Genomic DNA, 25,608 nt, shown 5'->3' on the forward strand with positions numbered 1-25,608 from the left:
AACTCAGACTCATATTTTTCAAGGCCAGGAGGGAATATTGTGATCTAATCAAATCTCCATTATAAACAGAGGGCATAGAACTTTCCCAATACATTTTTAGAACAGATCTTTCCAAAAAACATCCAATCTTGATTTAAAAATGGCCAGTGATGGAGAATCCACCACGACCCTTGGTAAGTTGCTCCAATGACTAATTACTCACTGTTAAAAATGTATTCCTTACTTCCACTCTAAATGTGTCTGTCTCCAACTTCCAGTCATTGGATTATGTTACTCCTTTCTCTCCTGGACTGAAAACCCCATTATTGGTTCCCCATGTAGAGACAGATTCCTTAACCTTCTCTTTGATAAACTCAAGAAGCTCAATCTATTTATCTTATCACTATAAGGCATGTTTTCTAATCCTTTGATCATTCTCAGAGCTCTACTCTAAACCCTCTCCAATTTATCAACACAGTATTCCAGCAACAATCACACCAGTGCCAAATCCAGACGTAAAATAATCTCATTACTTGGACTCAAGATACCTGTTTATGCATCCAAGAGTAGAAATAGTCTTTTTGGACACAGCACTGGACTGAGATCTCATGTTCATCTAATTATCCACCATGACCCCCAAATCTTTTTCAGAGTCACTGCTTCCCAGGACACAGTCCCCCATTCTGTGGGTATGTCTACACTGGCAGAGTTACATTGCCAGCAGATACAGTGCCACTGAGAGAGTGCTGAAGGGAAATTGCTGTTTTGTGTTCACACTGTCAGCTGCCTGCTCAATAGCATGTTCACACTTGCAGCACTTGAGTGGGATTCAGAGCGTGCATGCTGGGCAGCTATCCCACAGACCACCTCTTCCTCTTCTGCAGCTAAGAGTTGTGGGAAGGCGGAGGGGGTTGCGGGGAATCCTGGGTCCTGTCCCAATGCCCCATGATGCATTGCTTCACATCCCAGAAATCCCTGTGTTTCCATCTGCATTTGGTGCTATCTTCCAGTGGTTTGTGTGCTGTGCGCCCTGCCTCTTCGGTCTGCAGGAATGGATCCCGAATTGTTGACTAAAGTGCTGCTCACTCCCACTAACACATCATGAGTGGCAGCGGAGTTATTCCTTAAACTACAAAGGCAAGAGAAGTGCAACATTGATCTCACCATGCTTAGTAGCTACGACACAAGATTGCTTGTGGCATTCACGGAGGTGCTGACCATAGTGGAACACCACTTTTGGGCTCGGGAAACAAGCACTGAGTGATGGGATAACATCGTCATGCACGTCTGCAATGACTAGCAGTGCTGCAGAATTTTCGGATGAGGAAAGCCACATTCATGGGAGCGTGTGATGAGCTCGCCACAGCCCTGTGGTGCAAGAACACGAGAATGCAAGCTGCCCTGTCGTTGGAGAAGCTTGTGGTGATTGCACTGTGGAAGCTGGCTACACCAGACAGCTACCAATCGGTCTCTAACCAGTTCGGAGTGGGAAAGTCGACCATTGGACGCATGTTGATGGAAGTTTGCAGAGCCATTAATTGCATCCTGCTCTGAAAGACCAGGACTCTGGGCAATGTGTGTGACATGGTGGATAGCTTTGCACAAATGGGCTTCCCTAACTGTGGAGGGGCGACTGATGCCACGCATATTCCAATTCTGGCACCAGACCACCTAGCCACCGAGTACATTAATCAGAAGGGGTATTTCTATACGGTTCCCCAGGTGCTTGTGGATCACCGTGGGTGTTTCACAGACATTAACTCAGGCTGGTCCGGAAAGGTGCATGACCCACACATATTTCCGAACACTGACCTGTTCAGGAAGCTGCAAGCAGGGACTTTCTTCCTGGACCAGAAGATCACCGTAGGGGAAGTCAAAATGCCCATTGTGATCCTGGGAGACCCCACCTACCCCTTAATGCTGTGGCTTATGAAGCCAAACATGGGGCACCTTGACAGCAGCAAAGAGCAGTTCAACAACAGGCTGAGCAAGTGCAGAATGACTGTTGAGTGTGCTTTTGGCCATTTAAAGGCCCACTGCCGTTGCCTCTATGGGAAGCTGGACCTGGCCAATGACAATATTCCTATGCTTATAGCTGCACGCTGTATGCTCTATAATATTTGTGAAGGGAAGGGTGAAAGGGCTGCACTGCTGAGGCTCAGCGCCTGGAGGCTGAATTTGAACAGCCAGAGACCAGGGCTATTAGAGGGTCGCAGCACAGGGCCATAAGGATCAGGGATGCCTTGAGGCAGTAATTTGAAGCTGAAATCCACTAATATTAGTTGCTGTGCTTGGGAGTGCCGTGCGTGTAATGCTAGGAGATGATTGTGATTGATGCAGATGATGCACCATGAAGGTTTAAGAAAATTGCTTGTTGCTTTCCAGGACTCTGTTTGCTTTCAATTAATGGAATAAAGATTGCTTTCAAACCAACACAATTCTTTTATTAAAAACCAACAACCGGAGGAGAGAGACAAACAAAAAACACATCAGCGCTGTGAGGGATGGAGGAAGGGAGGGTCCCAGGAGGTGGGGACGGTTACAGATTTGTGTATGTCCAGGTATCATACAGAACCTTGTCCTTTGGAGTACAGTGTAGCGAGTACTCTGCTTCAGCAGGGCTAAACTGCAGAGGGACGGGTGCTGAGAGCAGTGGGTCCTGGGAGTCTGCAGGGCTGGACTGTGACGGGGCAGGAGTGAATGCAGCAGGTACTGACTGGAGCCAAGAGGTTGATAAGAGTGTGTTGGCGGTGTCAGGGGAAAGAGTTTTGTGGCAGCAGCTGCTGCTCGGTTTGCAGTGCTAGGGGCATCTGGAGTATGTCTGCTTGGCACTCCATAACTTTTAAGAGCCCCTCTGTGGCTTCGTTCTGGTGCGCCGCGTTCTCCTTTCAGTCCTTCTTCTCGCTATCCCGCCACGCCTTCAATTCTCATCTTTCGGCTGCAGAGTGCATCAGGACAGCACGCAGAAAGTCCTCTTTAGTTCTTCGTGGCTGCTTTCTAATTCTGCGCAGCTGTTCAGCCAACGTTAACAAAGGGGGAGGCTGGGCTCCCAAGGTCATCTCTGTGAAGCCAAAATGCAACATTTACAGAAGCAGCATTGTTTGCAACAGAGACCACTGATTCAGTGATTTAAAACACAGCCACTATTCACACACCTGTCACTAACTGACTGACCGCAGGCAAGCACACATGAGCCACAAGACCCCCAAAATGGTGAGTAACCACAGGGGCAGGGGAAATCAATGTTCCAGACCATACTGTACACTGGGCATGTGGCTCATGGGGACAGCAGCCCTATAGGGGGGGCCTTATAATCATTACTGTCCCCACATTTTCCACAGGCTGTGTTCATTATGGAAGATATCTCGCTGCTGAGGGTGAGCAGGGAATCAAGGGAGGGTCTTCTCCAAGATTGCGGCTTCCGCCCTGGCCCTTATGCAACTCACTTGTGTGCAGCAATGGTCCCCTCCACCCTCCTCAGTGATGGCAGAGTGGTGCGGGAAAGTTACCCTCAATGTTGGCAAGGAACAAAGCAGCTCTGCCAAAGAACCTGCGGCAGTGGATTGCCCAGTATCTCCAGGAGAGTTTCATGGAGATCTCGAAGGCAGATTCCCGTGAATTGAGGGAGTCAATCAACACCCTGTTCTGCTGCTCACACTAGGCATGTGGTGGTACGTACATCATGCAGACACAAGCCCGCTTTCTGCAACCCTCCTGCCCCCAACAACTCACTTCAGCGATTCCCAAAAATCAAAGCTACTTACCAGGGGCCTTCTCTCCTGTTTGCACTTCACCAAGCTCTGACAGCTGTGAATGACTAGCCTCCTCCGGGGTAGAAAAGAGCTACTGGCTGCATGCATCTCTGACCTCTGAGTAGTCCTCTGCCTCTGGGTCCCCCTCCACATCCTCGTCCAAGATTTCCTACTCCTGGCTCGTTCCACTCTTGACTGACATGTGAGCCACCGAAGTATCCACAGTGTCCTTCGCAATGGAGGTGGGGTTGCCACAGAGTATCGCGTCCAGCTCTTTGTAGAACCAGCAGCTCGTGGGCGCAGCACCGGAGCGGCAGTTTGCCTGCTTCCCTCACCTTGTGGTAGGTGTTCTCCCTTTCCCCCAACCCCCACAAATAATTTACCTCAAAGAGAGACTCATCTTGGCAAAGTAGTGCACAATCTTCAAATTTTGGAAATTTGGAATTTTCGACAAGCATGAAAAAACAGAGATTTTAATAGAAGCTGTTTTACAACACAGTGGTCACAGCTAATGCGTGCTCTAATACACAGATGTCCCACACAGATACTTCTAAAGTAGAAATATCATCATGCTAAAAATCACATGTAACTCATCCAAATGCCATCTATGGTTTCATTTCAAACATTGCACAGCTCTAACAATAGCTCCAAGATGGTAAACGATGGGTGTATACAAAGGTATATACAAAGCAGTTTCCTGGTTTGGATAGTATTTGACTGATGTTAAAATTAACACTCGGGTTAGGAAGGTAATTTTCTTCTGAAGTCACCAAAGCCCATAATTAAGGAAGAGGGTGAAATGGTTGATTTTAATTAAGTTAAAAGCTAAAATATGTGCCAACCATCAAATCATTTGGAAAAGCTTCAGCTTTATCCTCCCTTTCCAGAATGGGCACTCTTCCAAACTCTGAATCAAGAGCCAGAAAAACCTACCTAGAAAGCCAGCTCAAATCAGTGCATATTCACCTGCCTCTTCACCAACTTTCCCAGTAAATTTGAAGCCCCAACAGTCTCCCAGTCATTCCCACACAGTAACCTTCTAAATATATTAGTAATAGTAGTGTTGTGGAAGTGCCTTTTGGGCCCTCAGCAGGAATAATGTTAGCTGGGGAAGTGGTTTTCCCATCCCACGCATATCTGAGTTTGGAATTTTTTCTTTGTTCCACACTGGGATGAAACTGGGACCTTTCAAGGATTTGGGGTATTTTTTCCCCTGCTCCTTTTTTGGACACAAAAAAGCCAACCCAACAAAACCACCAGAAAGCCAGCTGCTCCAGAACAGCCATAGGGTTAGGGCACTCACACAGGACACGGGAGACCTGGCTAAATCAGACAGCACAGGGACTTGAATGCAGATCTCCAACATCTTAGGGGAAGCACCCTAAGATCCAGGTGATTGGCTAAGCTGGGCTCTTTTGACAAAGCTTTCGGAGAAGCTGGTACATCCCAGTGAACAATTTCAGTTTTGACAAATCAGCATTTTTGATAGAAGATGTTTCATCAAAAAATTCCTGACCAGCTCTGATCATGGCCTCATTGTGGAAACCATGCTACAAGCAACAAAGAGACAATCCCTGCCACAAAAAGCTGCAATCCAAGTATGACAAGAGTCTGATACCCCTTAAAAATACCACAGAAAGCTTAACAGAAGCAGGAACTCTAGGTAGAGTGGGAAAGAGGTCAGGCAGCACCATTCCTCTAGTGCCTCTAATACTGGTGAGGTATGTTTCAAGCCCCCCTATATTGGCTGGAAAAAGATAACTGCCTACTGCTTACAGGTACATATCTGTGCTTTGGGATCTGAAGGTCCTGGGTTCAGGCCCCACTGATAACCCATGCAGGTTTATTTGTTTTTCTCCCCACCTCCACCAAACTCCAGCAGCCTCCCAGTCACTCACACCAAAGCATGTAAAAACAGCCATACTGGGTCAGACTAATTGTCCATTTAGCCTAGTATCCGGTCTCTGACAGTGGCCTGTAACAGAGCTTCAGGGGACGTGTACAGAACAGGACAATTTTGGAGAGATCCACCCCGTCTTCCCCTCTGGGCTTCTGGCAGCCAGAGGTTTAGGGTCCCACTGAGCATGGGGTTCCATCCCTGACCATCTTGACTAATAGCCATTGATGGACCATTCCTCCATATACTTATTGAATTCTTTTTTAAACCCAGTTATACTTTTGATCACCAGAACAGCCTGTGGAAATGAGCTCCATAGATTATATGTTGCATGAAAAAGTATTTCCTCTTGTTTTTATTAAACCTGCGGCCTATTAATTTCATTGAGTGACTCTTGGTTTTTGTATTGTGCAAAGGGGTAAATAACACTTTCTTATTCACTTTTTCAACATCAGATCTCTACTATTCCCCCCTGCAATCTCTTGGGGAAGCACCCCATCAGTCTGCCAGGTGAAGCACTTAAAGAGGCCTATACCAGCATGGCTTGCCGCAAGGGCTGGAGAGCCTGGAGTTAAACCAACCTTGATTACAGAATGAATCGCACTTAAGAGAAACCAGGTGATTTCAGTATAAAAGATGCAGGAAGTTGCACGAAGGCAGGAAAATTAGAAAATGGCAGCTATGTCTGTAGACATTGCAGGGAGCAATCAGAAAGCTCCTGCAGGGCCCTCAGTCAGCAGAGGGAAGGCAGCAGCTGAGAAAGCCCATGGAGAAGGTTGAACTCCAGGCCGGAGGTGCTAGAAGCTGACCGACAGACCTTCTGAGAGGAGAGGCTGTGCCCAGCTAAAGCTGGGTTGAAGACGGAGATTGTGTTCTATTTTTAAAGATGGTGGTATTTGAGACTACTGAGAGAGAGAGACTGAAGTAGGGTTGAAACCTGAAGAGCCATTGTGTACCCAAAGGGCTAAATAAATTGGATCCCTTGTGGGGATTGTTTGAATTACCTATGGACTGTGGAGTTCTTCAGGGGCCCTGAAAAGGGCAAACAAAGGGAGAGTGCTGCACAGGGAACTCTCACCATGAGGGGGGCACTCAGAAGGCAGCTGCCATATTACAAGGCCCAGCTGACTAGGAAGGTACAGCAGGATTAGTCTGAGCTTCTGGGAGCCAGAGCCCTACCCATGTCCTCACATAATCTGAGCACGTTTTCACTGTACCTTTTTATCCTAGTGCTCTGGTAACCTAGAAGTTTATTGCCATCAGCGGGCTTCACTGTGCATCGATAAAACACATAGGCAGGGGTTATGGAAGGAAAGGTAAGCAAGTATTCAAAAAAGGAAGTTGTTCCAAAGGTTAGGATTATCCAGTTATACTGGGTCAAAATGTGACTGAAACACTCATTGGGAGCGTGGAAGGGGACAGAGATGTAAGGCTGAAAGTAGCAAGTAGGAAAGATGAAAAAATAGAGCATGGTTCAAAAATAAACCAGCATAGACAAAAGAGGAAACATACAAAATAAAGGAAAGCCAGTAGGTGATTTAAGAGACCTAACCCAAGTGTTACAAAACAAGCAACAGAGGCATACTGAGATCTCTTCCTTCTACTTCTAATAGCTCTCCATCTGCAACTTATGGGGGGGGGGGGGAAAGGAGTACGATAACCCCAGTGGCCTTGTCAGTGTTTTCAATTAAATAGATTATACTTGACAAGTCTGAACAGGAACATCAGATCAAGACTACCTCAATATCTGAGAGAATTCAGATCCAGATGCGACCTTCACAGATGGAGACCTTCAGGATTGTGGTTGGATCACAAGGCCTGTTCTATTGGGATGGGAAGTGTGCAAGTCCCACTCCCTATAGAAACAGAGAATCCGTGAGGGTAGTGTTGTGGAGATATTTTTCTCCTGACCCCCACCCCCGACACACACAAAATAGAATTTTCTGTAGGAGGGGGGCAATCCACTTCACTATTTTTTAAGAGTATAATTTATAGTCTCCTCCTGCCGATATGAATGCATTGTAGTTCCCTGGTGAAAGTTTCAGAGAAGCAGTACTTATTTTATCTGCAACGTGGAAACATCATTCTCTGGATCTCTGCATGTTCCAAACAAGTATTAGCACCAGCTGTACATCACATCTGTGTTGGCCCCTGAAAGGGGTGTGTTTACTCTTGGAAAAACCCTAGCTTGGAGCCTCCTGTTTTGACACCAGCTGGCATGAAGGCTTGTTGGAGCATATATGTCAGTCCTGAGATGAATAACTGATGCAGAGCAAGAGCGGAATGAAGGGACCATAGCCAGGGCAACTGGGGGATGCATTGATTCACATCCTCACTACATTCTTTGCTGGTGAAATGGAGCTACTATCCCAGTAGACTCTAAAGCTGCCCTTACACATTCTAGGTCCTAGCAAAGGGTGGTGGTAGAAACAAGGGGGCATTAATGCACAGTTGAACTATTGTTCTATAGCTGGAAAGTGAGTTTCATTGTCTTCAAGTTTGGGATGCTACAAGGAGCACAGCAGCTTACACTGGCACAGCCATTTGGGACAGTTGACACGAAGGTGTGAGGATACTTAACATGGGGAAATAGATTCAGTTAGTGTAATAACTGAGCCATTCCCAGTCTCTGTTCAAACTTAAGTTAATGGTATCTAGTTTGCATATTAATTCAAGTTCAGCAGCTTCTCGTTGGAGTCTGTTTTTGAAGCTTTTCTGTTGCAAAATTGCCACCTTTAAGTCTGACACTGAGTGATGAGAGAGACTGAAGTGTTCTCCTACCGGTTTTTGAATGTTATGATTCCTGATGTCAGATGTGTGTTCGTTTACTCTTTTGCATAGAGACTGTCCGGTTTGGCCAATATACATGGCAGAGGGGCACTGCTGGCGCATATCACATTGGTGGATGTGCAGGTGAACGAGCCTCTGATAGTGTGGCTGATGTGATTAGGTCCTATGATGGTGTCACTTGAATAGATATGTGGACACAGTTGGCAACGGGCTTTGTTGCAAGGATAGGTTCCTGGGTTAGTGTTTTTGGTGTGTGGTTGCTGGTGAGTATTTGCTTCAGGTTAGGGGGCTCTCTGTAAGCAAGGACTGGTCTGTCTCCCAAGATCTGTGAGGCTGTGGGATCATCTTTCAGGATATGTTGTAGATCTTTGATGATGCGCTGGAGGGGTTTTAGTTGGGGGCTGAAGGGGATGACTAGTGGCGTTCTGTTAATTCTCTTTGTTGGGCCTGTCCTGTAGTAGGTGACTTCTGGGTACTCTTCTGGCTCCGTCAATCTATTTTTTCACTTCAGCAGGTGGGTATTGTTGTTTTCAGAATGCTTGATGGAGATCTTGTAGGTGTTTGTCTCTGTCTGAGGGATTGGAGCAAATGCGGTTGTATTGTAGAGTTTGGCTGTAGACAATGGATAGTGTGGTTTGTCCTGGATGGAAGCTGGAGGCATGTAGGTAAGTATAACAGTCAGTAGGTTTCCGGTATAGGGTGATGTTTATGTGACCATCGCTTATTAGCACAGTAGTGTCTAGGAAATGAACCGTTTGTGTGGACTGGTCTAGGCTGAGGTTGATGGTGGGATGGAAATTGTTGAAATCATCGTGGAATTCCTCAAGGGCTTTTTTTCCATGGGTCCAGATGAAGAAGATGTCATCAACGTAGCTCAAGTAGAGAAGGGACATTAGGGGACGAGAGCTAAGGAAGCGTTGTTCTAAGTCAGCCATAAAATTGTTGGCATACTGTGGATCCATCTGTTCATTGTCCAGGTTGTGGATCATAATATTTGACACCTTCTAAGTCATCAGTTGTTGGGGAAGGTTTTGGTCATCCTGGAGCTTCTTTAGAAAGCTAGGGGAAATAACCCACAAAGCTAGCGAGCATCAGGTTTGCAGTGCCTAATACCCCTCAAGAAAAGCTGCATGCAAGAGAGGCCTTTGTGTCACTGAACTGAAGAGCCAATTTAGAGCACCTTTAACTAGCAGCTGAAGAGATTATAGGTAGTAAAGATACACAAGGTGGTATGTGCCATTTTAGGGAGGGTGATGGTGGGCAGCCTTTACTATCCAGAGACAGAAGGACCACATGGAGGTCAGCTCTAGTCCCACAAAGAGGAGTTTAAAGTGAAGAGCCCCTTTGCCTGGTATGAAGAGTGGCTCCTCCCCAATCTAGCTAACCCTCTGCCACCCCCACATACTTAGGAAGCTCCTACCCTACACTGAGATACCAGGGCAACAAAACAAAGACCTGGTCCCAACAATCTGAGAAGCCAAGTCACCTCATAAAGAGCAGTTCCCTTAGTCTGAGATAATATGATTAGTAACTCCCTCTCTTATGAGGCACTGCAGTCATGCTTTAACAGGATTACAAGGAAAACAGCAAGAAGTTCCTGTCTCTCAGAGCAGCTCCATGTGAGTGCAGTTTCCAACACAGAATCAAAACATTGTCTGGTAGCAACTAGTTGTAAACATCTGGAAGCCTGAAGGTGATGAACTCTCTTTCCAACTACAGAACAATAGGGGCCTCCTGTTTTAGAGTTTCCATCTAGCAAATGAAACATGAATGGATATTAACGAACCATTTCAATCCAAACCAACTCACATTGTGATTGTGTTTTGTGAAGAAAAACACAAAGAAGAGCTCCAAAGCCAGATGGTATTTGTTGTCAGAATTGAATCAGGATTCTAAATGAATTAGGTTTCAGAGTAGCAGCCATGTTAGTCTGTATCTGCAAAAAGAAAAGGAGTACTTGTGGCATGTTTGAGACTAACAAATTTATTTGAGCATAAGCTCAAATAAGCTTTCGTGATGAAGTGAGCTGTAGCTCACGAAAGCTTATGCTCAAATAAATGTGTTAGTCTCTAAGGTGCCACAAGTACTCCTTTTCTTTTTAAATGAATTAGGTTATTCAGGATTATGTTGCTTTTTCTTACTAGTTGCTGTGATGAATGAGAAGACCACATATTCCTCTAACAAGTAAACATAGAACTCAGCCCTCTGTGTCCATAACTTGAAACAATGCAGAGCTACTTCATGAAGGATCAGGATACATTACAGTTCAAAATCAGCAAGTGTAATCTGACTTGGATATATAAGTATTTTCATAATAAATGTTATTCATTCGTAAGTTAATTATGAATAAATATTCACCTTTTACATTGCACTTTTCATCCATAGATCTCAAAGCACTTTAAACATGCAGGGGAGTATAGTTATCCACATTTTATAGATGGGGAAACTGAGGCATGGGGAGGTGAAGTGACTTGCCCATTGTCACCCAGCAGGTCAATGGCAGAGCCAGGAATAGAACTCAATCTTCTGACCCAGCCCAGTGCCTCAACCATTGAGCAACGTCTAGTGCAGAAATCCTTTGGCCACCTCTATAGAGCTGAGAGTTAGAGACTGGAATGTAGCAAGAGCTTCCATTCCCAGAAGCTTTTTCTTCCTCCAGCCCACAAACGAAAATAGAAAAATCTCACTTTGGTGAAGTCATTAAGTGGCTATGCAATGATTACTGAAAGACACATTCTTTGAGACAGATATTACTTATACAGTATGGAATTACCTGTGCAGCTTGTTTGTGCCCTATAAGCATATTGCATTAATTTTTATTAGCATCTAAAATATGTTCCACAGATAAAGCGTGAATTCCATACCTGGGGCTTAATTTGCATGTATGATTATTAATTATTAAATATCAATATTGCAGTAGTATCCAGAGGCCAGCTACATGGGGGCCTCATTGTATTAGGCACTGTACAAACATAGAAAGTGACAGTCCCAACCCCAGAGAGCTTACAGTTGGCTGTGACTGCACAAACCTGGTTATTTGTCCTTGCAAATAGCCAGTTAGACAGATACTGGACCTGCACACACTGCTTCCAGGAAGTTGGTTCAATAAATGATATTACCTCACCCACCTTGTCTCACAGATGGATGTGCGAGTTAGGGGCACCGTTCTGAAAAGTAGGCCCCAAAATGCTCACCATGGTATGGGCCGAATTCTGACCTCGCCCAACCATTGAGTTCAATGGAGCTATCCCCAATTCAGGGTGACCATATTTTCCCAAAGGGAAAACAAGACACTCCCAGGCTGGCCCAAGTCTCCCACGCCTGCCACAGGGCCGGGCTGAGGTCCCCCTCCCCTCCAGAGCTGGCCCCAGCCCTCCTGCTATCCCCCAATGCATGGGGTAGCCTGAGCCCTCCCTGCCTCCCACCCGCGCTCCCACTCTTCACTGGTACCCAGGGCCAGCCCAAGCCCCTCCCCCACTCAACAACGCCCCCTCTCTCCCTCCCATGTGGGGCTGGTCTGAGCCCCCCCTCTGCCCTCCTGAATGCAGGGCTGGTCCTCTGAGTCCCATTCCCCCCCTATGCCTCAAACATCCCCTCCCCCACACTGCTGGTCCAAGCTCCTCCTCTTCCCCTGCCGCCACCTCCATGCATGGGGCTGGTCCTCCAAGCCCCCTTGCTGCCCACCCGCACACAGGGCTGGTAGTTCAAGACTGACCGCTGCACAGCCAAGGCCCCCCTCACGTGCTGCCTAAGGCCCCTTCTCCCCCCTACATGCAGTGTGGGCTGGCTGGCCTGAGCCACTCTCCCTAGCCCTTCCTCCAGTGCAGGGCTGGTGTTGTTGCCACTCGTGCCCTCCCCCACATGTTCCTCCGTGCCCTACCTTTTTTTTTTTTTTTGGACAAAACTAGGTGTTTGTGCCATCTGATGATCAGTTGCTAAGAGCAAATGGGACAAATTCCCAGTTTTGTCAAAAAAGTCAGGACGGCCAGGACAGGGCCTAAAAAAGGGACTGTCCTGGCCCAAATGTGATGTATGTCACCCTAGTTATAAGCCAAGATCACATTATTGTTTTTGAATTCAACTCATTCTGATTTACTCTTTTGGAGATAGTATAACTCTGTACTTATGCAAAGCGAAAGGCAAACATAGTGTCATTTAAGTTTGCTTTTTGCAGGGTCCCTTGGCTGACTTCATTGCGACATGTTCTGGTGACCGATTGCTTCAATTGGCTTCCATCCCAGGCTGAAGCTAAAACTCACAGAAGAGGACAAGGCCAAAAGAGCCTCAGTTGAGAAGCGTATCTACAGGTTGCTTCATCGTCACTTCCACAATCCGATTTCTTTCCTAAACACTTTAACTGGTAATTTAGCCATCAAAAGGATTCTGTGGCTACTAGCATTACCCACCTGAGTCTGCAGAAGTAAAGAAGAAATGTCTTTCTGCTGAGCTGATTCATACTTAGGTACAATGGAGTAGGCACAAAGGGCTGAACAGCAGTTAGAGTCCCCAGAAACAACAATGGTTAACCCCAACTAGATTTCCTGGAGACTCCCAAGCAGTGCACATCTCTTGGCAGACTTAATTTGGGTGCAATGTGCACCCCACTCCACATCTGACGAGTTCCCTTGTGCCCTGCCTTCTCCTCCTCCTCCACTTTGCTGTATCCTAGCAGCCACAGATGCCCTAAGAACGTGTGATGCTTCCCAGGGGTACCCAGGGTTGTGAGGCATCTCACATCTTCCCTTAGTGTCACAGCAAGCCTTGTCTGTGCCTGCCAGACATAGGCAGCGCATGAACCCTCCCATTTGTATCCAAGTCCAAAACTGGGCCTTACTTCATTAAAATGCCTTTGGATACTCAGATGGAAGACACTATGCACTGCAATGTACATTGACATGACGTCCAATATAAATTCAAAGTGATATCACACATTTTAAAAATCTGAGACAGATTTGGGGATATGAAGCTATTCACTTCTACGATGCCAGTTCTAATCTGCCACAGACTAGTAGAAATCAAAATTCATTACCATCCGAAAGTACCCTTATGCTGGAAGATGTTGGAAGCTGCAAGCAAACAGGTCTGATCCGTGGGGATTCACAGACCTTGTTGAAGCCAATGGGCATGCTAGCAGCCCTTTATTCTGGCTAAAAGGAAGCAGCAGCTAAGCTCTTTTAAGGAATATGATGACAGAAAAACTAGAAGCCACTGGCCAGATACCAGGCCAGAACAGGGGCTGAATCATGCATGCTGAGGAGTTTCGATGAGGGAAATGCAGGGTCTGGGGCATTCATTGGTTGGAACTGTGTGTGTCGGGACAGAAAGCAGTGAGACAGCCAGGGGACAACAAGAGCATGACTAGTAGCATGGACCTAAGAGGAAGCCAAGAGAACTTTTTTGGGCAGAGTGCTGGATGGAAAGGCAGGTTTGGAATTGTGAGCAAGGAAACTGCCTCCTGCTGTTTGCTTACAAAGAATGTACAAACAGGATTGTGCCGAGAAATACCCAACTCTTATCAATTTCTCCTCGTGGAAACCACCGCCAAGGCCCCACATTTTGCCTAGCCACTCAGGTCAAAAGGGGCAACAGTATTTTGTGTCCTAATTCATAGTAGGCAAAAGCCACATTATGTAATCACTGGGAGCTGCAGGCAGTCAATGTAAACACTATCTCATGGCCCGACAGTGGATTACCCTGATGGGCTGCGTGCAGCGAGCAGGCTGCAGATTACCCACCGCTGCCCTAGTTCCTGTCCATTCTGAAAGGCAGAGGATGAGACACAGAAAGGAGATATAGCAAATTTGTTGGATTTATTGAAAATGACATAAATGCGGGAAAATACACCCTAATTCATCAGATATAAATTATTGAGTACATTCTAAAGGTCATTCCCTCAAGATATTGTCCATATTTTATGTGTAACCTGTTTACTCAAGCACTTCTGGAAGCTCAACATTGGCCATTTCAAAGAACTGCAAAATTCAACACAGCTGGGGGCGGGGAGAGAGACAGACATCAAGATAGACAATGGGTGCTTGCTAATGCTTGACACACAGATTCACATTTCGGTTAGCCGGGAGTAGCATTGTGTTAAATTAGTAACCAAAACAAAAACAAAAACCTTGCATGAGATTTTTCTCCAATTTATTTTATGCTGTTTTATTCTCAAAGTATTGCCATTCATGAAGTTGTGGCCTTCATTTATTATTGTTATTAAACAGATCCGCTTGCAAAGTCAGTTTGTGAGCACAGTGGAGGAAGGGGGGTGGTCAACAGGATCACAGCTAGCAACTCTGTGAATGACACAAAGCATGGCAGGATGTGATACAGAGAGCTCTACCCCTTTTATGTCCAATGGGCTATAAGCATGGATTGGCTGCATGAGTGCCTTATAAGTTGCTTTAAGTTTAGGAGAAAGGGTCCCGCATTTCAAGAAAACATGTACTCTGGGAGACATGAATTACATCCAGAGCTACTGCACTTCAGTGTTTGTCTATACATGCTTTAGTTTAATATTCTTTAGATACTTCTTGTAACTTTTTTATACTAGGTTTGGTTTTTAAAGGAAATTAAGTAGGATGAAATTTGTCCTGCTGCTCCAGGGAAGGCATACCTAAATTTACACCTCAGCTTAATTTTGAAATATTTCTCACTTGTACAAATATACATTTTATTTTCTAAACCTATCTGGCAATTTCAATTTATTATCTCTGCAAGCAGAGCACTGAGATTTTCTGACATTTGAATTTTCATCTGCACATACATTCTGAACTCTTTCACACAGCCTGACTAGTTTACATTCTTCAGTATGAAACACTTGCTAAAAAAAGAAAATCACTAGCGTTTTGGTTTTCCTTAGCTCTCACACTTGTGCAATATATTAAGCATTGTCTTGAAACTAGCTAGGAAAGGCACATAGTGGTCGTCACTAAAAGGTCAACATTTGCCAGTATTTAGCACACCAGAGACACTGCAGTTACATCCTTTCTAAGTAGAAAGAAAGCTCATGATACTCAGATAGCACATTCAGATAACTGTTACCAAACATTGATTTTTAACTGTAACAGAAATACTAATCCAATCACATAGTGTACCACTATCACTAAAACCACTCAGCAGAGACACAGCGATCACACATACACCTACTATACAGTCTTTGGGTGCAACCCCCAGTGCAGGTGTGTTATTGAATTGCCCTTTCACTGTTAATGCATTTTCAAGAATATGAACACCAAGCAGCTGTCTGAAATGCTGCATGTAACCCAACCTTTATCAGTTTTAAATTATGACATCACATGTGAAGGAAACACCTGCAGTATTGCAATGGCCCCAGCAAAACATTAAAATATTTAAACCATGGAAGGAGATTTTGGTCAGCTGTTTATTTTGCCTAAAATGTACTCTTGTACAAATCCCATACCATATTTGGAAGTACTAGAATTGTGTTCCATGTAATATTTTCAAAATGAAGGCCTTCCACATTACTCTCCCACAGAATGCAGTTACGTATAGTGCTCTGAAGAGTTTAGAATGACAGTGAATTTTGTCATAAGTTAAGAGCAAGTTTACACTGAAAAAAATTGGAAAAAAAAATAGTAAAATTTGATATAGTCAGGTAATGCTGTAATTTTAATATACAATCCCTATTACTACTTGGTATAATGGCTTCTCTTTTCTCTGGAAAGAATATGGGTTTCATTACTATGCTTTCATTTCTCAGAATTTCTATGCAAAGGGAATTCAACTTGGAGTATGAAGACGTTCCAGTAGAGAGGTTTCCCCACTCATCTTCTCTTGTGACAGCTTTGTTCTGAAAAATCATCTTTAAAACTTTGTGCTCAGTTATCCCATCAGAAAAGCAGTGCTTCTCTGAGATTCTCTGGCTAATTTATACACAAGAGATGCTTAAATTGGCTCTCTTGTGTAAGTTAATATACATTCAGAGTTTTATCACTGGGGAAAATGTCAATCAAGTCAAGAAGATGCACACAGAAAGCAAGCACAGATGGTAGGTGAGGACTGCCGAATTTGGAAAATGAGGAAAGAAAGCAATAAAAGAGCTTTATGCTAAGAGCAAGCAACTCCTGTTCTCTCTGCTACCATTTGATCTCCAAGCATTTGTTCCTCTTTGATGTATGTGATTATAAAGAGAATACAGAAAATGGCCGCCCATATAAATCAGAGTTGTAAGTATTCTGGGCTCAATTGACTCTTGAATTTCTGCCCACAAGAGCTGGAGGCAGAAAGGCTACCCGTGATGGAGAATGTCAGTAGGGTTAGGCACCTAGACACCACTTAGAGATAGCCAGCTGGACCCACTTGGGGTTTGCCCAGAGCACTTGGGCAGTGCATTGGCTCAGCACATTTTCCCAAGATTCACTGGGTACAGCTCCTCTGGAGCACTGAGACAATCTAAAGCTGCACCTGCAGGATAGCAGTAGTGTAAATATTGTCACAGACTTTCCAAGAGACACAGTCTCCCTTCGAGTGCAGTCCCTATGGATCCATTAAGGAGCAAATTACAGCCTTTCTGTTCCAGCAAGATAAATCAAGCTCTTTTCCAAGTTAGCTCCTGTACGAGTCCCTTTTGAAAGTCCAGTACAACTACCACATGTGTCATTTTAGGGTTTATCACATAATGCATTAGCTGCTTTACTCATCTCAGTCCCCCATCCAACATGCACAGATCCTGTAGCTACGAAGTGAAAATGATTACTAGAAAAGGTATGTCTGAAGCCAGATAATACATTAGATGACAAATTAAGGTCATATTCTTCTACTGGCTGCTTGAAAGTAATGGTGTCAGGTGGGTACATAAACACAATTTCAAAGATCCCACACTCACACGCCTCAAAACTTTTCACAAATCAGCTCGAACTGAAACGTTTTCAAATAGGCCTTCTTTAAAGTCTTTAGGATTAAATATTTTGGGGGTCACTTGCATTATGCAGCATAAAGTAGAACTGACTTTATAAAAGGGATGATTAATTCCAAAGGACTAGATTTAGTTTTGCTTACACAGTGCTAACAAATGCATTGGATTTGTAAAGTTCTCTAACATGTTCAGCTCTAACTGTCCTGTGTAGACCCTGCTGGTTTGCTTTAAAAGGTACCTAGATCACACAAGTGTTTCAAAAGCACGATGCTAACATGAGCTAAGTACCTTTTAGTGAGCACCAGCGGGGTGCACACAGGGCAGCTAGAGTTCAACACATGGTGCACTTTGCCAGCAAGGTGTGGACAAGCCTGTAGTGATGCACCATTGCTTGAATTCTTGTAAAATCAGGGGCAGACTGTTCACAACACCTACTGTCCACAACTGCACAGTTGATGGATCTGAGCCCGTCTTTACACCTTATCCTCTGTTGGCAGCAGTGCAAATATTTACATGATTTCAAGTTAGTAATGTAATTATTTACCCTTCAGAACTGTATCTGACCAACTTCAAGGGCCCAAGGGCTGTGCTTTAATGCAGCATTTCTCAAACTGGGATCTGTGGATTCCTGGGGGTCCACGAGGGTACTCCAGGGGGTCTGCGGGCCCTGCTGATCAACGCTTGCTTCCCACCCTCCCAGTGCCTCCTGCACACCGCAGATCAGCTGTTCAGCTGCTTGAAGGAGGCACTGAGAGGGAGGAGGAGGAGAGGGGACAAAGCGTGCTTGGGGAAGGGGGCGGAATCATGTCCAGGGCCACTGATAAACTCCTCCCCCTCCCTCCCAGTGCCTCCTGCATGCCAGGGAACAGCTGTTCAGCGGCATGCAGGAAGTGTGGGAGAGAGGGGGAGGAGCGGGGATGGGACACACTATGGGGAGGGAGCGGAAAGAGGCAGGGAAGAGGAGGGGCACAGTGGAGTGGGGATGGGAAGAGGTGGGACAGGGCTGGGGCCTTGGGGAAGGAGTGGAGTGGGGGCGGGCCTGGGGCTGAGCAGGGATTTGGGGATCCACAAAATAATTTAGATCAAAATGGGGGTCCTTGGGTTGCTAAAGTTTGAGAACCACTGCTTTAAGGCATTGATCAGCATTAGAAGTGGTGTGGAGCTGCAGTGCCCCAGGAGGAGCTCAGGGAGGGGTTGTGCCTCAGGGTGTGTGCACACACTGACTGCATGCATAGGCTTCTGTATGGAAGGCGAAATACGACCAAGTGAGTTGGGCACTAGTCTGAAACTTGGAAGATCTGGCTTCCCTGCTTTGCCCTGTGTGACCTTGGGTAGGTCACTTAATCTCTCTGAGCAGCTGTCAATTGGAGATAATAGCACTGCCCTACCTCACAGGAATGTGATAAGGATATTACATTAAAGACTGTGAGGAGCTCAGATATTATTCAAAAGACCTGGAGAAACTGACCACCCAGTAGAAACAGTGTGAAAATGGCTATATACAAAGTGCCATGTAACATGCTGTAAAAGAACCTTACCTCATCCTGCCACTGCCTCAGTTTCCCTTCTCCTGCTGCCAAGCAAACCGCAACATCTGGAGCTTTGTAATTACTGTCCCCTTCTGGGGCTGGGTTCTTAACAGTTTCATTCAAAATTAGAAACTCACAGCCACCTTCAATAGGCTCAGCAGCTCTTTGTACGCTTCATGGGCTCCGCAGCTTGTCTGGTCCTTGTGGGCTCCTAATTCTGTCTGAGAAGTTTTGTTCCTGCAGTTCAGTACAGGTAGTTCCTGTCAGGCCTTTTTTGCTGGCTGGTAGGGAGACCTTTCACCCTGACTCTGGGTCACCTGCAAAAGCCTCCTTTCAGATCTTTCTCTTCTTTAATATTCCACCAGGGCATCAGACTCCCAGTTCTTTAAGTTTCTCTACCAGGCCCACCCCAGACTGCTGATTTCCCTTGCTCTTCTCTAGCCTCTGGCCTTCTTCTCTGATGCCTGATGCCCCAGCCAAACCCATCACTTGGAAGGCCACTAATTAGGCACAGACAGGGCTGAGCCCAGCTCCCTTGAAAGAAAGAGCCAGCCCTTCCCACACAAAGTAAACAAACTAGAAACTGGGGAAAAAATAGAGAACAATATTTTCCTTCTCTAATCTCCTTCAGTTATAGTAAGTATTGCATGCATCAATGATATGTCAAAATTCAAACAGAAGTGTGATTTTTAACTTGACAGTGTCCTTTTTTTTATTTCCCCAGCAGCGTCAATGACTTTGATTTGGAATGTACACAGGTTTAGCTATAATCATGCCTGATTCAGATTAAAGGGGGGCAGGAAATCTCCTGATGTGAAACTGGTTGCCTTGGCCTACCTACTCATTTTGTATCGTCAGGAGTAGGTCACTATGGATACAGAATCATAAAACTATAAATCCTACAGCCAATCACTGCCTGTTTTAGGGGGGTTTGGTTTCATGCCCTAAAGAGCATGCACTAGTTTATAGCAACTAAGAAAAAGCTTCTCCAATTACTACACTAAGGTGGTGCTTGTTTAAAGTGAGTTTCTTCATGTGTGGCATCTTGCTCAACATCTGTTTCTAGTTAGCTCTTTTTCTGAGGTTTGTGTGTGTGCGTTTCTGTACTGAATCCATACTTAATTTCAAAACAAGATAGAGTTTTAAGGTAGAAGTTCATTTGACCTGTAAAAAGAAAAAGTCCACAACACAACCCTGATATTGTTCAGTTTGTATATTGAGATTTAGGTGTTATCACATGGAGATTTTTTCCCCTAATCTGTTGCTTTGATTCCTGCCCAAAAATACTCATCAAGCCACTTTACTATAATAACTATATTATGGGGTAGGCTGAGGTTAGCTTTCTATTAACTTACTTTATGAAAAATGATGAAAAAAGGTTTTTCTTGGAAAGTGATTACATGTAACCTTTGTAATTTACACAGTTTATTAACTAAGAATCAGGCCAACATTTAAAATAAACTATTAACACATTTTACTAACAAATCACACTACAAATGATTGCTTTACATGTGAAATAATCTACTCAAGCATGTGCTAATGTAAAAAGATATACATATACTTTAGCTGATTAAGGCATTTTCACATTCATTGTAACCATGTTCTTGTTTAAAATTGTCAGGGTTCCCTCCCCACTCTGAACTCTAGAGTACAGATGTGGGGACCCGCATGAAAGACCCCCTAAGCTTGTTTCTACCAGCTTAGGTTAAAAACTTCCCCAAGGCACAAATCTCTATTTGTCCTTGGACTGAGGTATGCTGCCACCACCAAGTGATTTAGACAAAGAATCAGAGAAAGGACTACTTGGAGTTCCGATTCCCACAAAATATCCCCCCAAGCCTACACCCCCTTGCCTGGGAAGGCTTGAAAAATTAACAAGGTGAGCACAATCCAGACCCTTGGGTTTGAAGGACACTAAAAAACCAATCAGATTCTAAACACAGAGGATTTTCCTCTTGGCAAAACTTAAACATTACAAAAACCAGGGATAAACCTCCCCCTAGCAAAGGGAAAATTCACAAGCTAAAACAAAAGATAAACTAACACATTTCCTTGCTTTACTTACAATTTTTGTAATCTAGATGCTTAGTTCAAGTAGGGCTTTGGGAGATATATTTTCCCTGTCCTGATTCCTTGCTGACCCAAAAAGAACAAAGCAAAAACCTTCCCCCACAGATTTGAAAGTATCTTCTCCTCTTATTGGTCCTTTTGATCAGGTGCCAACCAGGTTACCTGAGCTTCTTAACCCTTTACAGGTAAGGAGGGATTTTATGATACCCTTATGATACCCTTATGTTTATGACAACAATCATATCCCCTGTCCCATAGCCATACACAATCTGCTTTCAGCAACTCATATTCTACCGCACCTCAACTTTTCAAGAACACACACAAAGCCAGAATCACTCCCATTGAAGTCAATGGGAAAACTCCCTTTCATTTTAATGGGAGTAGGATTGGATCCTTAATCTGTCAGAATGATTGTACAATACACTCCACTTGAACAATCCCTTTTGGAGGATGGTCAGTATAGAGTTTGCTGATAAACAGTTTACCAAATATTCTTGTTAATTTCACAAATACAACCTAAACAAATTATTGAGCCTTTATTTTATCTTATTTTATTTCAAGTTATACAGAATATTTATTACTTCACATGCACATGTTCCCAACTCAATTCACCGGACACCCTTTTGTCATACACTATGACCCATGCTGGATGAAATTTTGTGCTTGAATTGCAGTGTTGTTGTCGCTGTGCTGGTCCCAGAATATTAGAGACACCAGGTGGGTGACTTAAGGTCTTTTACTGGACTAACTACTGTAGGTGAAAGAGACAAACTTTCTAGCTTACACAGACCCGAAGAAGAGCTCTGGGTAAACTGAAAGCTTGTCACTGTCACCAACAGAAGTTGGTCCAATAAAAGAGAATACCTCGCCCACCTTGTGCTTGAATTAGCAGTTCTAGTGACAGCACACACTAGCAAATATATGGTTAAATTCCGCTCTCATTTACGCCAGTGTAATTCCATACATGCCAACGCTCACAAATTAATCATGAGAGCTGCGATTTCCAATTAATATTAAGCATGACTCCTGATGTCACAATAAAACTCTCAACTGTCATGATTTTGGGGCCAATCTTGTGATTTTTGAGGGTCCAACTCATGATTTTTGATCTCTTGAAGTTGGCAACACTGTAATTCTGGAGTTATTCCAATGAAGTCAACATTACTGTTTCCCAGGCTTCTCCTTCCCATTGAACACTGTGTTTTGAATATGCTTCTCCACATTCAATTTGTATCTATCTGCACATGGTCATTTCTTTGCTGTAAGTTCTCTTGTATTATTTCTCTGTCCTTACAGGTATTTGCGAACCTTCCAACACCACCACCATCACTGATTTAATATCACATGTGAATTTCATTAACAGGTTGATTATAACACCACTGTCACTTCTGGCCATCCACTGCCCAGCAGATAGCAACTTTTAGTTACTATCAGCATTGCTGGACTTGAACCACTTACCTAGAATGGAGGCCCAGATTCACAAAGCTTCTTGGGCACTTAACCCCCAAATTTAGGCACCTAAGCTTCACTTTTAGACACCACTGGGCTTCACAACACCCCCGCACACACACACGCACTTGGCTGCTGCCTAACCCTATAAGTGCCTAAACTCAAGCAGCACCCTAAATTTTCAGGGAGAAAGTTCCTTAGGCATATAAGGATCTGTATGCACAGTGCTGCCTCACTCTGGGCATCCAGACACTTACCTCCCACCTAAGCCCAAGATTGAATCACGAACCAGGGAAAGATAGGTGGAGGAACAAGTATCTCACCCTTGGGGCCTGATCTGGCAGCTATATTCAGCAGCCACCTACTGTTCAAAATCTGGCTAAATGATGGTGTCATCCACCTGGGATGTGGGAGACCACCAGTCCCTCCTCTGCTTGAAGGGGAGAAGGGATTTCAACAGGGATCTCCCACCTTTCAGGAGACTGCTTTAAGCACTGAGCTGTGGGGTACTATGATGTGGGAAATCCCTCAATCTCTCCTGTGGAAGCTATTCCACTGTATAAAGAACACACTCCTCTCCTCAGCATCTCCCAATGGCTAGCTTAGGTGGCTCTCCATCTAGCACACTGGCTTTTGTAGATCACATTCTTAGGCATCTGTCTCTCCCTGTTCATTGTAGAGAGTCTAGGTACCTAGCTCAGCCTTCGTAGATCACAGTGTTAGTCCAGTGATTTTTCTAGGCACCCACAAGTTAGGTATTGCTCAGCATTACAATGCCTATGGCCAAGTCTACACTACAGACTCACGTTGTTATCTGAGCAAAGTAGTTATACCAACTCTAACCCTCTGTGTAGACAGTGCTATGTCGACGGGATAGCTACCGACTCACAGGGAGGTGGATTAACTAGGCCGACAGGAGAGCTCTCTCCCATCACTGTAGAAGCGTCTTTCCCTTATGCATTACAGCAGCATTTTCACTGTAGACAGCCCTCAGTCCCTTTGTGATGCTGGGGCCTGAAAGACTAGATTTCCTCTGCTAGCCACTTAAACCTCCAAAACCATTAGGCTCTGATTCAACAAGTTATTTTAAGTAGATGCCTAACTTCATACCTGTGAGTTGTCTCATAATGGAATGACACATGTGCTTAATGCTAGGCAAGCGCTTAAGTAAGGTCCTTGGGGCAGGGACTTTTTTGTGCATTCTACCTTTGTACAGTGCTTAGCACAACTGGGCTATGGCCTCTATATGCTACTGTAATAGAAATAAAGAAGTACCTTGCTGAAACAGTGGAAGTACTTTTTTCCAGAGGTGCCACTTCAAAGCTTCATGAAGTACTGGGGCAGAAATTTCATATAGGCCAGCATTTCAGAATGATAGACTGGTGTGTCTTACACAGCACTGTTAAAAAAAAAAAAGTGGCCAGAGAAAGTTGTGAATAATAGCTTTTGTTTAAGTGTTAGGCAATCTTTGAAATATTTATGTCTGAATAGGATTTATATAAATATTTCCTCAGAAACAGAATATTTCTAGAGTTTCTCTTTGTTGCTTTGAGTTATTTTATTGCTGTATAATGTTTTAATACATAAAACACAGGAATAGCTTCATCCAGGCTTTAAGCCTGAATTTCAGTCTTTCTAAGGGCAGACACATACTATGAGATAGATTTGCAGACAGTCAGTAACATGTTTTATAACAGATCCTATTTCAACTATATTCAGACAATAATTTTTCTTAAGAAATGTGAAAGAAAATATGCATACCAAGTAACAGATACTGTAGTTAAAGGCCCACAGTCAACAAAGCACTTAAGTGCATACTTTAGTGTAAGCACCAAGCTCAAGTGCTTTGCTGAATCAGGGTCATAATGAAAATCTTGCAACTCTTACTCGTGGATTGGCCTTAGTTACCCAGGTTAGTACACTGAAATCAATGAGACACCAGTAAGAAACTGCAGCAGGAGGTCCTTTTTTTGAAAAAACCCACTAAAAATCTCACAAATAAAACATTTAGGAAAATTTCTCTGATTATATTCAATTGTATTAGTTATGGTAAAATACTGAATAAGATAGTGGATGAGTTTGTGGTCTCTATGCAAACTAGGGGAAGAGATGTGCAGTCATTCATATTTCACTATGGGAGAGTTTCACAGAGAAAAGACTACCAATATTTCAATAAAAAATTACAGTAATTTCATAAAAGTATAAAAATGTCAGCCTTTGGAGCCCAAGGACTAGCCTTCCTCCCCCTCCTCCTAACTTGGCTTGGACCTTGTAGCCTCAGGAGGACTTGAGAAAAACTGGGGAACTCTAGTTTCACACTGGGTGGGGCTATCAAAGAAGGAGCTGCTGGGGGTCAGGGTGGAGAAGCAGGCCTGGAGAGCAGCGCTGAGATTCTAGCTGGGCAGTTTCATCTGAAACATCCTCATCCCCCACCAAAGAGAGTCTCTCTTTTAAGAGAGATTTAGGCTCCTACATAGCACAGACTCAGGATTGAGTGGGTTTCCTACATATATTCCCCACCTTGAAGCCATGATTCTCAGGCCATGTCTACGCTACAGACTTCAGCCAGCATAGCGATGTTGGTTTTGGCTGTGATTATTGACATAGCTGTGATACTGCACTCCATATTCTTCATAGTGATATTAGTATGATATAATTATATCTAAATTATTATGTATTTTATGAAAGATAAGGCATGTGAGGAGTCATTGGAAAGGTTCTGATTTGCTGAATATGATTATCCTATTTGTATGCATGTATTATTTTTGTAACAAAAGTTATGAATATTGACTATGTATCTATGTCACATGTAGCTATTCCTGGACAATGCCCACTAGGCAAAAGGCTCTCAGTCTAGATGGCTGGCTGGGAAGGACCCATGCAGGTTAATGAGCCATTAGGAAGAACCAATAGGCCTTAGGAGACGCTTATCTTCTATCTGGGGAGCCTTCTGAGGATGCTACAGACAGCCTCCAAGTAATGGCTACTGTGACACTACAGGAACATGTGACCAGGTCACCTAGTGCTGGACTACATTTTGGGATATCAGTATTTTTCCACTGACTGGCATGGAAACCAAGCTTTGAGACAAAGGGTTCACGCCATATACAAAATCTATGTAAGGCAGGGGAGTGACATCATATAGGTTCTTTCACTGACACCCCACCCAAGAAGACTCCTGGAAACACCTGAGGAACAAAGACTGAACTGGGGGAAGTGCTGGACACAGGCTAAAGGGATTTTTAGCCTGTGAATAGAACACCTGGG

Source organism: Lepidochelys kempii, chromosome 1, assembly GCF_965140285.1.
Source record: "Lepidochelys kempii isolate rLepKem1 chromosome 1, rLepKem1.hap1, whole genome shotgun sequence".
Classification (NCBI taxonomy): Eukaryota; Metazoa; Chordata; order Testudines; family Cheloniidae; genus Lepidochelys; species Lepidochelys kempii.